Genomic DNA, 15,025 nt, shown 5'->3' with positions numbered 1-15,025 from the left:
TTGAGAAACTATTTCATACACATTAATCGCTGAATATCCCACAGGGGGTCATCTCGGGACCAAGTAGACTAACAGTCGGCTGATAATGAGGGGTTGACGTTTATTAGAGGCTCTACTCACAGGGTGGGGGGTCCAGTGGACAGAGTCGGGGATGCCCTAGGGATAGGGGACTAAATAGCAGGGGTAGAGGGTTTTTTGGATTAGGAAGTTATGACCTGTCAGTTTAGGCGGTTTGGGGGGGGGCCAGATAGTCGGTAAACTACCTGGCCTGTGGCGGTAAGGTCATTAATCGGTGAGCAGCATTTTAAGGTCCTTACGGGGGGGCGGACCCATTCACGAAAGGGGCCGCCCGCGGGAGGGGCCATTGGTCTCTCTCAGAACTTCAGGGGCAGGATATGATATCCCGTTTTAAAGGGTGCGGGGGAGGGAGTCTATGCTTTCCTCAGGCTGGTAGCCACCCCTCACAACACTATGACGTCACTAAGGTGCGCGAGTGACTGGGCCCTCCTGTTATGGTTAAATGGAGTTCAGGGAGCGCACGTGGGTGTAACGTGCCCTGGGTTGCGCATGCGCATCTTCAACGTGAGAGCGCAGCTGTAAAAGGATCTGACACCGGTTGGCGACCTTGCCGTAGGACTTTATTAAAAAATATTAGAATGCAGTTTAATTTTCAGGATGATTAGATTACGTTAGGAAACACGCTGTACTAGCTATTTGTTAAGGTTAGCCCATCATACCATGTCGAAACGGATGTCAATCTAATCTTCTGAAAAGTGTGCATTTTAATAATTGTCAGAAATGTTTATTTGATTAAAATTTTTGATTTAATTTTATATTTTAATAAATACGGCCAGGGGGGGGGGGCCCGTACCCCCCCTTGACTTCCAAAGACCCCCATGTGTCGACTGGTTGAGTTGGGTAATTCAATCAGTGTTTTAAGGGGGGAGGTGGCCGGCAGTCCAAGACCATGATACAAGGGGGGGCCAATAGGCCCCCACGCAAGCATGGCGGGGCCCGGCCCCTCCCACACCCCGTCCCTTTCGGGGCCGCTTGCCCCGCGCCCTCGCCCCGGAAGTACTGGTGTGCTTCCGGGGCGAGGGGGCGGAGTCGCGGCGGCGAAAGGGTTAAAAGCCTGGGGAGCGCGGGAAGCGGCCTCTTTGTGCCCGCGCTCCCAGGCTCGCTCCTCGCCCCACCGTGGGGCCGTGTAATTTTCCCCACCCTCCATCCCTTGTTAGCAGACCTTGGGGCCTGGCAAATGGTAAGAATCAGGTTTGTCAATGTGCCGGACTATAGGTTTAGGGGGTTTGATCCAGTAGGCCTTGAATTTCCCGTTTACTGGAAGGTAGAACAGATGTAAATATTTTGTGCAGTGCCGTGATATTTAACTAATTCTCTCCTTAGGCCTTTTTCCCGCTTACAGGAGTATCTGTATATGTATATGTGTTGTGCTTTGCTGTGTATTAACAATTTTCTCCTTAGGCCTTTTTTCCTTTTAGAATAGCAATGTCGTATTTATTATGTGTGTCTGGCGGTAAGGTCATTAATCGGTGAGCAGCATTTTAAGGTCCTTACGGGGGGGCGGACCCATTCACGAAAGGGGCCGCCCGCGGGAGGGGCCATTGGTCTCTCTCAGAACTTCAGGGGCAGGATATGATATCCCGTTTTAAAGGGTGCGGGGGAGGGAGTCTACGCTTTCCTCAGGCTGGTAGCCACCCCTCACAACACTATGACGTCACTAAGGTGCGCGAGTGTCTGGGCCCTCCTGTTATGGTTAAATGGAGTTCAGGGAGCGCACGTGGGTGTAACGTGCCCTGGGTTGCGCATGCGCATCTTCAACGTGAGAGCGCAGCTGTAAAAGGATCTGACACCGGTTGGCGACCTTGCCGTAGGACTTTATTAAAAAATATTAGAATGCAGTTTAATTTTCAGGATGATTAGATTACGTTAGGAAACACGCTGTACTAGCTATTTGTTAAGGTTAGCCCATCATACCATGTCGAAACGGATGTCAATCTAATCTTCTGAAAAGTGTGCATTTTAATAATTGTCAGAAATGTTTATTTGATTAAAATTTTTGATTTAATTTTATATTTTAATAAATACGGCCAGGGGGGGGCCCCGTACCCCCCCTTGACTTCCAAAGACCCCCATGTGTCGACTGGTTGAGTTGGGTAATTCAATCAGTGTTTTAAGGGGGGAGGTGGCCGGCAGTCCAAGACCATGTTGTAAAGTGCTTGATCAATGGTGGTGCCATTCCGCAACGATTTGCGATCCCAAATGGGCCTGCGGTGGTGGATCACAAACAGCATGGTGTCTAAACCATAAAATCGCAGGGAGACCACGCTGCTTCCACTTGAATAGCTGCCATATAAGCTGCAGAAGCCTAAAACTCAGATCAGGAGGTTGCAGGAAGTCAGGGAACAATTCCGGTTCGGTCTGGAGCTGAGCGACACAGCTGCTAATAGGTGGCATTCACAGGAGCAACAAGGAGGAGCTCTCAGCAGTGGGTTCAACCCGCCATCTTACTCCGCCGTCCGACTAGCAGATCTTTTGTACAGAAGAGGCCAGTAGACACTTCTCCCGTGGAGGGACCAGGCAAAAATACCCTACCCATTTTTCTATAAGTGATTTGTTGCCATCGCCTTCTGTCTCTCTCATGTCAGTGAGAAGACAACTGTCACTCTCGAAAGGAGGGTAGCATCTTGTGTGCCAAATGTTTATATCGCTTACAAATGTATTTATTATGTAATTTCACAAATATTTTAATACATTGGTTCAATAGGTCCCTTATGAGTTTGAACATCACTGAGATAATGTAGCACAATACACGAGCTAATCTCTCATGACTGATCAAATGTATGGGAGCCACGTTTAGCTAATTCATTAAAATCATTGAAAGTATCAGATATTAGGCCTAATCGAAGTAATTATCTGCAGATAACATGCATTTTTAAACAGACTTATGTGCATTATCACTCTCTCGTGATGGTTTTTGTCAAAATCAATATTCTTTTGCACTCTGCACAACATACAGAATTATGCTGCCAGTAAGTTCAAGAGCAATATAATAGGTTCTTCTTTTAGAAATGTAAACTTTAAGTTCTTGTCTCTGAAGTTTTGCCTATCCCTTTATATGAGCTTAAGCATGGCTGCTTAAGTTATAAAAGTGAACAGGGTAATTGCTATTTGTGTAATGGCTCCAAAGAAGACCTGTCAAATATCTTTTGTGTGTGACTAGCTTAAAAAACTTAGAGGCATATTATCAAGGAGATGCGATAATTATTGTAAATCGCGCTAAGCGCGATTTACTTTATCACTGGATTACATCGCCGTCTTAGCAACGTATTTTCAACGTTTTGCTAACAGGCGATGTAATTCCAGTGATAGAGGCCGATTATCAGGAGTAGCGCGTGAAATCCAGCGATGATTTCACAGCGCTAAGGAGAAGCTTGCTGATAGGGGAGTGTGGACCTAACCTGGTAATCCAACTCCCATTATCAGTATACCTAAATCAATTTAAAAGCAGGTGTTACATTCCTGCGATAACCGCGCTAATTTTTATTGCTTCGCGGGTCTGCTCCATGGCTTGGAAATATCGCAAAGCTGTGTTAGCGAGGATTCCCATGTTGTTGTGCTCAGGAACACCTACTTTGCATGTCAGTAGCGATATTGATCGCTGACATGCAAAGTCGCAAGAAAACACGCACTAATGCTTGTCAGCGTGTCCTTGTGAATAGGGTGATAAAAAAAATTGCCGCTTTTTCGGCGCTATGTGTTGAAAAAGCGGTGCTGTTTCCCTTTTTAATCTTGCTCACGGATGAAACCTCTTTTTGTGGCACTTGATGCTCCTATGTCATCTCCAGCAGTGGTTGTTTATTTGAATAGCATCTCACATCAATTAATTACAAGAGTGGTGCAAAGTTTTGATCGAGTTATCCAACTGTTAAGGATTACTGAAGGTTCCCTAATGGATAAACCTACAACTATAAATTAAGGACTAAACCTTTTCTTTTAGTGTCTGCACTTATCAGGCATCCTCGGTGCACTGTTGTAACTTGTGAATTGTAAAGGATTTAATTAAGCAACAATAAAGATGTATTAATTAAATCCTTTCACTTCTGCTTTCAGATATTAGGTAAGTTCTTGTCATATAATCTGTTGTTGAAAGAGCTCTCAGGGGTTTAACAGTGTTATCTGAAAAATGGAAAAGTAAAACATACAAATAAAGAAATGCACGAAATAATTCTGCCCCAACACAGTTATTTTGTTTCTGACATATGTAAGAAAATTGGGAATTTTGTGATGATTCATGCTTCATACAAACTTGTTTAATGCTACAAAATAGCTCTGCCCTAAAGGAGTTCATTCTGAGTCCTGCAGGAATCCCAATTTCAGAGGAAACGGGAAAGTGTACTTGAATTAGGTTTCAAAGATGTACGGGAATTGCTGCCCAGGTTGTTTTTCACCAGATAAAACTAGGTGAAAGTTGCGCAGTGAATATACCACGCATTTGATCGTCACAACTTGGAATACCAGAGAACATGTCTTATTACAACATTCACAATCATGATTTGTATTTTCTCAAAAGGACATGGTAACAGTACATCAAGCAAATACCGCTATGGGTGGCAGGTATAAAATATGAAGGTAACATGATTCCAAACATTTAAAGTTAACATAGAACTAATTGAATAACATGTTACAGCATGCTAACTCATTCAATTAAATGTGAATTAACGTATTCATTTACTTATAATTATTTGATACATAATATTTTCTAAAGAATAATAAAAAATCCAACACAAAGTATAATGTGTATTTTCATTTAATATGTATTACATATTGTTAAAGTGATATTACATTTAGGTGTTGAAAATTGACACAAATTAACATTAAAAGAACACTTTAAACAACTAACTATAAATTTCACCCCCATCAGGTACTGCTTATGAACTCATATATTACTTCAGTCATGATATAACATCCTCAACCCTGTGTGTGAGCTCATTCCTTACATTCATAACCTTTGTTTTCCTTTTAAGTTTTTTCATGGACCATAGTACTCATTTTGTAATTTGAACAACTTGTTTTCTTTGAATTTAATGAGTGATGTCAACAATGATGTCACTTAACATGTCATGAGTAATGTAGTATATGGAGCATTAAGCAATGCCTGACGGGGCACAATTCATTGTTAGTTGAGAATTTTGTAATGAATATAGAATGTTAGTGCTCTGGTTGTTCATTAGAGAACTGGTGAAGCTTCAGTAGAACACTGGATAATCCACTGACAGGCTGCTGTTGGAAGTACATTTTAGAATGGTGGACTTTGCTCTCACATGGCTGAGGAATGTAGTGTGTACTTATAGAAAATGTGTTCACATTTTAGTTTATAGAGCTAATTTCATTACCTCTATGAGAAAACCACGAGAGAAAACCATTGCTCAGCATTTTTCACTGGGTAAAATCATCTTACCACACATTTTCTATAATTAGTATGGTACCACCATGTTAGAAGCGGGACCCCCGGCCGGCCAAGGCTCACGCCAAAGTCAGTCAGGGATCACCATTTCTAAGTCAGGGCAAGGGAGTCACACACCAAGATGACCCCTGCTCACCCTCTAGGTAACGTGACGCGAGCAGCAAGGCTAATCTCGGAGGCGATGTGTAAAGCGTTTGCGCGCGCACCCCAGCGACAACACCCTAGGCCCACCACAAAGGAATCTCCACACAAGGTTATATCAAAAATAGCCTTTGTATTATAATAATAAAAACACATTAGATAACACACACACTTTACAATGTGCCAACAGGCACAGGCAAGATTTACAAGGGATTATGTACAGGACAGGGCCACCTGGACCACTGTCAGGGGTATGCACTTTTTAGAAATACTACTTGTAGGTATAACACTTAGCACATCAACATATAATGACTGTAACACAGAAATAGTAAATGTAGCATACAACCAGTAACTACTGGTAAAGGGAAAATACCTCCTACGCCACCCTAAACACTGTAGGGAAATCACGCAGGGAACTAGGACCTTATCATCAGGACTATGGAAGGAAAACCTATCACCTAAGCAAGTCACATTTAGCAAAGGGAAGGAAACCTAAAATAATCACCTAAGCAAGTCACATTTGGCAAAGGCAATAAAACATCAACATTCCTCTAAGCAGGTCACTTTTAGCAAAGGGAAATAAAAGCATAAGGAATCACCTAAGCAGGTCACTTTTAGCAAAGGTAATAACATAAACAATCCTCTAAGCAGGTCACTTTTAGCAAAGGGGATAAAACATAAACAATTACCTAAGCAGGTCACTTTTAGCAAAGGTAACAACAAACATTCCTCTAAGCAGGTCACTTTTAGCAAAGGGGAATAAAACAAACAATTACCTAAGCAGGTCACTTTTAGCAAAGGTAATATCAAACAATCCTCTAAGCAGGTCACTTTTAGCAAAGGGGAATAAAAACAAACAATTGCACATGAAACATTAAAACACATTCAGAGGTGCAGGTAGAACTTTTGCGCAGAAATCAAATAAGCAAGTAACTCATAAATTGCGCAGGGTGCATGTAGCACCACACTAGAAATGTCCCTCAGGCCAACTGGCCTCGCAAGGGCTGAAATGCCCTGAGTCTCAATGTCAGGGAAGGCTGCACAGGCAGCCAAGAACACAACCTAAACGTAGCAACTGTCCACTAAGTGCTGGACAGTTGTGAATAGGGCTGGGCAACGTTGGAGCCTCGTGGGCTCAAGAACAATGAATGGTGCCCAAGAGCCTCTCTGGGGCTCTACAGAGTAATATGGCAACAAGAGCCTCTCTCAGGGCTCTCTAACAAATGTGGGCGCTGTGAGCCTTCTCAGGCTCTGTAGAACACTGGCACCTCAGAACCTCGGGGCTCTGCAATAACTAATGCGGGAGCCTCTCGGGGCTCGTAAATCTCAAATTGCCCCCAGGAGCCTCGGGGCTCCTCACACCAAGAATGCGGGCTGGTTGGAGTCCCTCACGGGGGACTCGGGATCTCGCAATGCCTACGAGCCTTTCTGGCTCTTCAGGAATGCCCCACTCGTCGGAGCGGCCCTCTGCCAACTGGGGCCGCTTGAAGAGCAACAAAGAACCCGCCCCCCGCACTCACCGGGTCCTCGCTGGTGATGCGGGGACAGGAACACTGCTGGCTCACCTTCGCCGGGCAGCGCAGGGCTCTCTCTTCACTCGGGGAGCCTCGCCGGGGACTTCGCCTCGGCTTCCCGGCTCCTCTCCTCGCTGCTCGGCCGCTGGGCGGGTCTTCCGGTTGGCCTCGAGGGGGCCGCGCTGTGATTGGCCGGCCGGCCCAATACTTCCGGGTCGCCGCGGGCAGCGCGGCGGCTCGTATCAGGCAGGCAGGCGGGCTCTCAGCATCCGAGGAGTGGGCTCCCTCGTGAGGATTGAAATATCCAAGGACGGGGCAATGCCGGGTGGGCACCGGCTTCCAAATTAAATATACAGCGAGGTAGGCACTCGCTATGCCGAAAATCGGCAAAATAAAACGGGCAGATGCCGGGTGGGCACCGGCTGCACAAAAAGCGCTCCCCAGCGCTTCAGGGACAAAATAAAGCACTCACAGCGCTAGAAATATAAGCAAAGCGCTCCCAGCGCTGAGGGGAGGAATAAAGCGCTTCTAGGCGCTCTGGCCAAAAGCAACGCTCCAGCAGGGTCTGGAGGCAGGCAGGGGGACAAGGCAGGGCCAGAGCCAGCACACTGGGTCTCCAGGCAGGGAGACAAGCCAAGTGGCGGTCCTCCTGGCCCCAGCAGCAGCAACAGCTCCCTCTGGCAAGGATCCAAAAGTAGAACAGAGAACAAACTGTAAGGGGACACAGCCCCTTCTTATACTGTGAAATCCTTTGTTTCAGGGTTCAGGGTGGGGGGAAACCAGTTGCAGCTGGCTTGGGAGTACCCTTGATGGCCCAACCACCCCTTTCATTCACTGGGGAGGCTTGGGTCGTTAGACAAACCACAGGGGGGCGGAGCCAGCATTGTGTGGGGAAAACCCCAGCCCATCAAGGACCCAGGTGCACTCCTCCCACACATCACTCATGCTGATCTCACACTCACCACCGGGCAGACCCATCCAGACTTCCTGGAGCCTGGCATGCCAGCCAGCTCCAGCCAATCACGCTCCAGCACCCTCACTGCACACATACATCAATGTCCAGAAGTAGCACTTCCCTTCTAGACACATACAAGCCGCACATGCCATTGCGCAGCATTCATTCTCACGAGTTCATACATACCAAACTCGAGCCTGCACTCCCCACGCATCAGGAACTAACATGGACACACACATTCCCTATGCATTCCTATGGGAGGGCAGGCCAGCCATACTACACGCACGCACTTTACTCTGGGGCACAGGGAAAAAGTGCGCCAAGACCCAAAAATCACTAACACTGGGTCACAAATAAAAGCAAAAAGATTAGGGGTGAACCTACTCTAAGGCCCAAGTCCAACACACCAGCTGACGGTTTACATTGTGACAACAATTTGATATCTCCTTTCATTTGTTTTCATTTTTTTAAGCTCAAAAACAGGCTTCCACCGCAATGCTTTTTAATGTGGACCATGGCCCCGAGTCCTGTAATGACTATCACAACATGTTACCAGTCAATCAAGAGAGAACCTTTAGGATACCCCACATGCAACTGCTGCTCATGGTGTGCTCACCCTGCCTCCTTATTTTCAAACAAATATATTTTAAAGAGGCTTGGACCATGTCTTTGAGTCCTGCATACTGTTCATGCTCTGACCAGCCAATCAGGATTTACCAATCACCTATAAATTGGCCAATCAAAGCAAATCTGGACAACAACCATCCAAACACCTTTTTCAGAAGGTTAACCCCATAAAGCCCAACCTGAACATCTTTTTAAACACACATTTCTTGAAAATTACTGAATGCATGTACACCAAACACTGAAAAGCAGGCTTTCTGAGTATAGTTCTAATTTTGTGCGAACTTTGGTGTAATTCTTTTCAGCCGTTTTTCTGTATCACAAAGCAAACCTTCAGATGCAGAATAAAATGGAAAATTGATGTTTGAGGTGCCCACTTTTCTTGGCCCTCACGTGATGGAAGTGAGGATTGACTTGGTGAAAAAAATAATATATGTATAGTCACTGGAACAAACAAAGGTTATATGGATGTTATAGTTCGGGGAAAAATTAAATTAAAACCTAACTTTTGCAAACCGGAGTCCCAGTCCCGACTACTGTCACGAAGTGCGCAATCCGGGGTTCCCCGCTCAATGTTAGGCTAAGTAAAGACACCGTTTGAGATAGCCCTGCTGACCACTTAAGTAGTTTGGCACGAGCAGCCTGGAGCAGCCAGGCCTATCTCCAAGGCAAGAGTGTTCTGTATGTGAAACCACGCTCACAGCAACCCCTTGGTGACACCACAAATGGGCTCCACATGAGTTTGATAAAAACAAGTATAACTTTATACAGAAAGATATACGATCAGACCACATGATACATAAGCCAACATAGAATAAAGGGTAATATTAGTTCCGGCTGGCTGGTAGGTTCAAATCCCAACCACCGCTTTCAAAATGCTTGGCTCGTCGCAATGCTAGAATCACACACGTTACGATAGACAAATAATAGTGCACTGTGTAACTTTACAATCCTGTGCTCAGCACAGAAGAAATAATACAATGCATAACAATACACCCCGGTGCCTGCAATAGGATTAATAATGCATTGCGTACCGCTACATTCATGTACTGCGCAATGACGGAATAATGCAATGCATCACACCCCAATCACGTACGTACTTTGCAATGAAGAAATAATGCAATGGATGTTGCTACACTCCTTTACTTGGCAAGGGAGAAATAATGCAATGCATAGCGCTACAATTGTGCACTTCGCTAGGCAATAATAAAGGCAGGCGTCCTAAGACAGTCCGGCAGTTCGTTAGCAGCAATATTGGCAATGTGTATTACGACAATTAGCCTCTTCGATACCAGTTGCCCCCCACACGGTTCAACGATGCCACAGAGTACAGCTTCTTACTTTGGAAACTGTACTGCCAGTCCTTTCGTCAGTACCGCTCCCACTCTGAGCCGAAGCAAAGTCTCACGCCCTCAGGAGGACTGAGAGGCCGACAGAGTCTCCCTCCGAGCTCGACCCCGCCCAGGTAGTAATCCACGTTACCTGGGGACGCGACCCCACTCTCTTCTCCTTCCTCGAACTGGGCCTTCCATGCAGAACTCTTTCAACGGGCCTCAGCGACTCGGCCTGGCAGCTCAGCTCCTCTGGGGCTGCCGAAACAGGCCGCAACTGTTAGGACGGTCTCAGGCAGCCACTGGGCACACGTACCCCACGCCTGTGAGATTACTTTTACGCACATTCACCACTGCACCCTCTGGGTCTCTTCTGACACAAAGCCACGCACAAAATGCAGATGGGACTCCACAATGACTCAGATTGCACGCTCACCAGGCACTCCTTCCTGCGGTCTCAGTTGGCATCACGAACAGGTGCACCATGCTGAAGAGACTCACTTTCTTCCGATGCACAAGATGATCAGCCGAATCACCTCCGCAGTCCCAGGTTGCACCAAAGCATGCACACTGCTTTACTGAGACTTACTCCAAATCCGGTGCCCCAATATCCAGGAGCTCTTCACCAAGGCCTTCGGCCACACCATGACACACTCACCGTGTCCGCGCCTCACTTCTCCTCTGGTGCACCAGGCGCTCTTCACCAACGCCTTCGATGCACCCCAATGAGCATCCTGCTCGTCTGGGACTCACTCCACTTCCGATGCACACATTGGTCAGGTGCTCCTCACCAACGCCTCCCGTGCATCACGACACACACCATGCGCATCCGAGACTCACTCCACCTCCGGTGCACACGCTGACCAGGTGCTTCTCACCAACACCTGCCGACATGCACCCTGCGCGTCCGAGTCTCACTTTAGCTTCGGTGCACACTCTGACCAGGCGCTCTTCACTAATGCCAGCGGTGCACCAGGACATGCACTCAGCGCATCCGAGACTCACTTCAGGTGCAATGCCCAAGTTGCCCATGTGCTCTTCACCTGTGCTTCCTGTGCACCACAACACGCACCCAAAGCTTCAGAGCCTTACTCCTCATTAGTTAGTCCAAGATCACAGGGCACACCTTCCGAGGATCCTCAAGCTGCCACAACACGCACCCACCTAGTCGCTTGAAACTTCTCAGGAAACTTTTATGTTCTTGTGTTTTCAAACAGGGAGCCAGTTCACCTCGGGCCTTTGGGGTTACAAGACACAGCACAAAGCACAGTCTCTGTCTACCAGTGGGACCCAGAGCCTCCAAGCACAGTCCCAACAGCTTCTTCCTTGGTTAGAACCGCAAACTGTAGACAAGCCCCAGATCATGAAGCAAGGGTTGGTCTTTCCCCAGCAGTCTCTTCAGTTGCTCTTTCCTTAGCAGATGTTCCTCTTGACCACTAAATGAGTTCAAGACTGTTCAGTCTCAATCCATTTCTGTTTCATTCCAACGTTCAGGGGTTTCAGCTATCATAGTTATACCTCTTAATGTCTTTGAAGTTTGTTTGTGCTCAGGGGTCCGTGACCCCTCCCTAAATCAGTTCTGAGTGTCTCCCTCCCAGTGTCACCTTTCTCCCTATGATACAGGAGGTCTGGATCCTTAATCACTCAGCAGGAGATGGGTCAATAGGTTTATAGCACCAGCCCAGGTCTTTTTACCTTCCGGGCTTCTCCTCCCGGTACTCTCCAGACATAAGGGCTCATCACCCTTGAGGAGGAGGGAATGTCCGCAGGGGCTGCGGCGTTCCCTCCGTGCTGATTAGGATGTGACCGCCAGGGTGGCGGTCACATCCTCTATTTTTATCATTGCGGCGGGTGCAGCTTCAAGCTGCACTCGCCGCAATGTTAAAAATGCATGTGTTGCATTTACATGCACAAAGCGGCAGGCACCGCACGGTGCCTGCTGCTTTGTGTATGCAAATGCAGGGGGGTACCATAGGTACCCCCCATGTGCACCCCCCACCCCCCATTCATCCAGGGGGCCCGCAACGGGCCCCCAAAGTGATTGTCCGTATGCTTTTCCATGGCGGAAAAGCCGCCGTGGAAAAGCATATTTACACCAACATCATAATATGGCGGACGGTGTCTCATAGACACCGCCTGCCATGTTATAGCTTTTCCGCCGCGGTCGGAAGCCGACCGCGGCGGAAAAGCGGCGGACGGAATTCCAGACCCACCAGCCATCCTAATTTGGCGGTGGGTCTTTGGAGTCTCCGCCTCGGTTTTTCCGCATCCTCCAGGCCGGCGGACACTTCCGCCGGCCCGGAGGATGCGGAAAAACCGCCATCCTAATGAGGCCCTAAGTATGGACGAAATTAGCGAATTTGCAGTACGCGAATTCACGCGAAATCAAATTAGCGGTCCGCAAAATCCGCGAATTTGTGCGAATTTAGGGATTTTTTTTGCGTGTTCGCAATGACCGCAAAGTTACCCATGCGGTCGTACATGCGCGCGGCCATCTTGTTTCACGTGTTCGCGTTGCGTATTTACGGTTGCGGGCGCCAATTGCTTGCGCACGTTGTGCATTTCCTACGTGCGGGCCACAATTACGTGTTCGCGTCCATTTTTGCGTGTTCGCAAGAGAAATATCGCGCAAACTTACCCACGCGGTCCTCAATGGGCGCGGCCATCTTGTTTTTCATTCATTGCTATGGTTCTGGGCATGCTATTTCAATCCTTCCCTAATCTTTGCAATCCTTTGTTTCTTTGAACTTTTTTTTAATCTTTTTTGCTGATTATCTATCTCTCTATTTTTCTACATCTATATGTTGTGTTTTTTTCAACTTTTTGTTACTTTAATAACTACTTTTTTGTTTAGCTCTCTCTTTTATTTTATTTTTTTGTTTTTCCCCCTATTCTTTTCTTCTTTCGCCCAAGACCATGGCAAAGGGAGCCGGCAAGTCAAAGGGGAAGATAAAACGGCGATAATGAGCTTGATAATACAGCCTTGTTATTTCCCATAGAACCCTATGTTAGCACCAGAACATAGGCTTCTATGGGAATTAACAAGGACGTATTATCAAGCCCACCCTCCCAACATTAATAAAAAACTCCAGACAATGCAGATACCCGGAGCTGGAAGGTCGTTTTACATATCACTGCCTCAGAAAGGTGGCGTTCCCCGTGACGTGTACGGGGACAGAGAGAAAGAGCTCAAAACATTTTTTTTTTAAAAAGACCCTAGGGGTGCCGCTCCCCGAGACTGCGGGGAGTAGGACCGTACCCCCCCTTCAAAATAAAACCAGAAGAGTGCCGTTCCCCACTGCTCGGGGCACCTTACAAGCCCCCATTATGCAGAAAAATTGCCCCCGTAATTTACCCCCCGGGACCTAGCAAGCCTAGAGGGTCAGAATATCTCTACCCTACCCCCTTCCCTTATTTCTCAACTTTGTTTTACTGTTTTCTTGTGACTCGGTTCTGGCGAGGCACAAGATGGCCGCCAACACTTCCTGGTTTCGAGTGTTGACAGACAGTTCACAGCCAATCAGCATGCAGCTCGCGCTCGTAATTGAACAGATTTCAGTACGCATACTGAACTCCGACTCTAGATATTGCTATGATTTTACTTGCAATTTTCTCAGAAACTACTGAACGGATTTACACCATTTAACAAAAACCACAATCTGCGAACAGAACTCTACCTCGTGTAATTCGGTTCAGCTGTTCAGGCTGTAGCCCAGGCTAAAGGTCCCTATGGAAAATTGCATGGGGATAACATGTTTTGGGACCCCCTTTTTTCTCGGCCCCCACTTGACGAATCACCCCAAACTTTCAGGGAAGGAGCAGAACCGAGCAGACCACTTTCTTGGAGAAATTCACGAAGATTTGTCCACCGGCGCCAAAGGTATTCCCAATAAAATGTTGTGGATTTCCTATCGAAACTTAGGGGTCGATTAGGATGGCGGTGAATCCGCATCCTCCGGGCCGGTGGAAGCCTCAACCGGACCGGAGGATGTGGATTCACCGCTGCGGTCCCTTTAAACACCACCCGCCAGATCAGGATGGCGGTAGGATCAGCGGCGGACGGCAGGTCCGTCCGCCGCTGATCCGCGGGGTGTAGCCTGCTATTTGGTGGCAGTGTCTGCAAGACACCGCCAGCTAAATTAGGAAGCTTGTGTAAACATGCTTTTCCACTGCGGTTTTTCCGCCGTGGAAAAGCATGTAGACCTTTGCTTCTGGGGGGCCCTTGCGGGCCCCCAGGGTGAAGGGGGGGTGGGGGTGCACATGGGGGGGTACCTATGGTACCCCCCTGCATTTGCATGCATAAAGCTTTGTGCATGCAAATGCAATGCATGCATTTTTATTATTGCGGTGGGTGCTGCTTGAAGCAGCACCCGCCGCAATGTTAAAGATACAGGATGTAACCGCCAGGTTGGCGGTCACATCCTAATTGGCATGGAGGGTACGCCGCTGCCCTTGCGGATGGTCCCTCCACCTCGGGGTTGGCGGACGGACGCAAGTCCGTCCGCCATTCTAATAGGTCCCTAGGTCCTAACTATAACTACCTACTGGCGACTGCCAGTAGGATATATATATGTATATATATATATATATATATATGAATATATATATGAATATATATATATATATATATATATATATATATATATATATATACATATATATATATATATATATATATATATGATGTGTATTTATAATTGTTATTATGTTTTTAACCATTTATAATTTATTAAAATAAATATTTATTAATATTATCAAGTAAATATATATATAATATTTTATATATATGTATGTTTAATTTATTTTTAGGTTTTATTTATTACTTATAATTGTAAACATTTTCCAATAATTCTAATTATGTATTTTTTAAATGATATGCATTATTTTATTTATTTTACATTATTTTGAAAAAAATAATTTAACTATATTTTTAACAACAATATTTTTAACGATATTTTTTTTCTCAATATTTTTGTAC

The sequence above is a fragment of the Lissotriton helveticus genome, chromosome 3_1 (genome assembly GCF_964261635.1).
Source record: "Lissotriton helveticus chromosome 3_1, aLisHel1.1, whole genome shotgun sequence".
In the NCBI taxonomy this organism is placed as follows: Eukaryota; Metazoa; Chordata; class Amphibia; order Caudata; family Salamandridae; genus Lissotriton; species Lissotriton helveticus.
Note: the sequence above shows the minus strand (reverse complement) of the source record.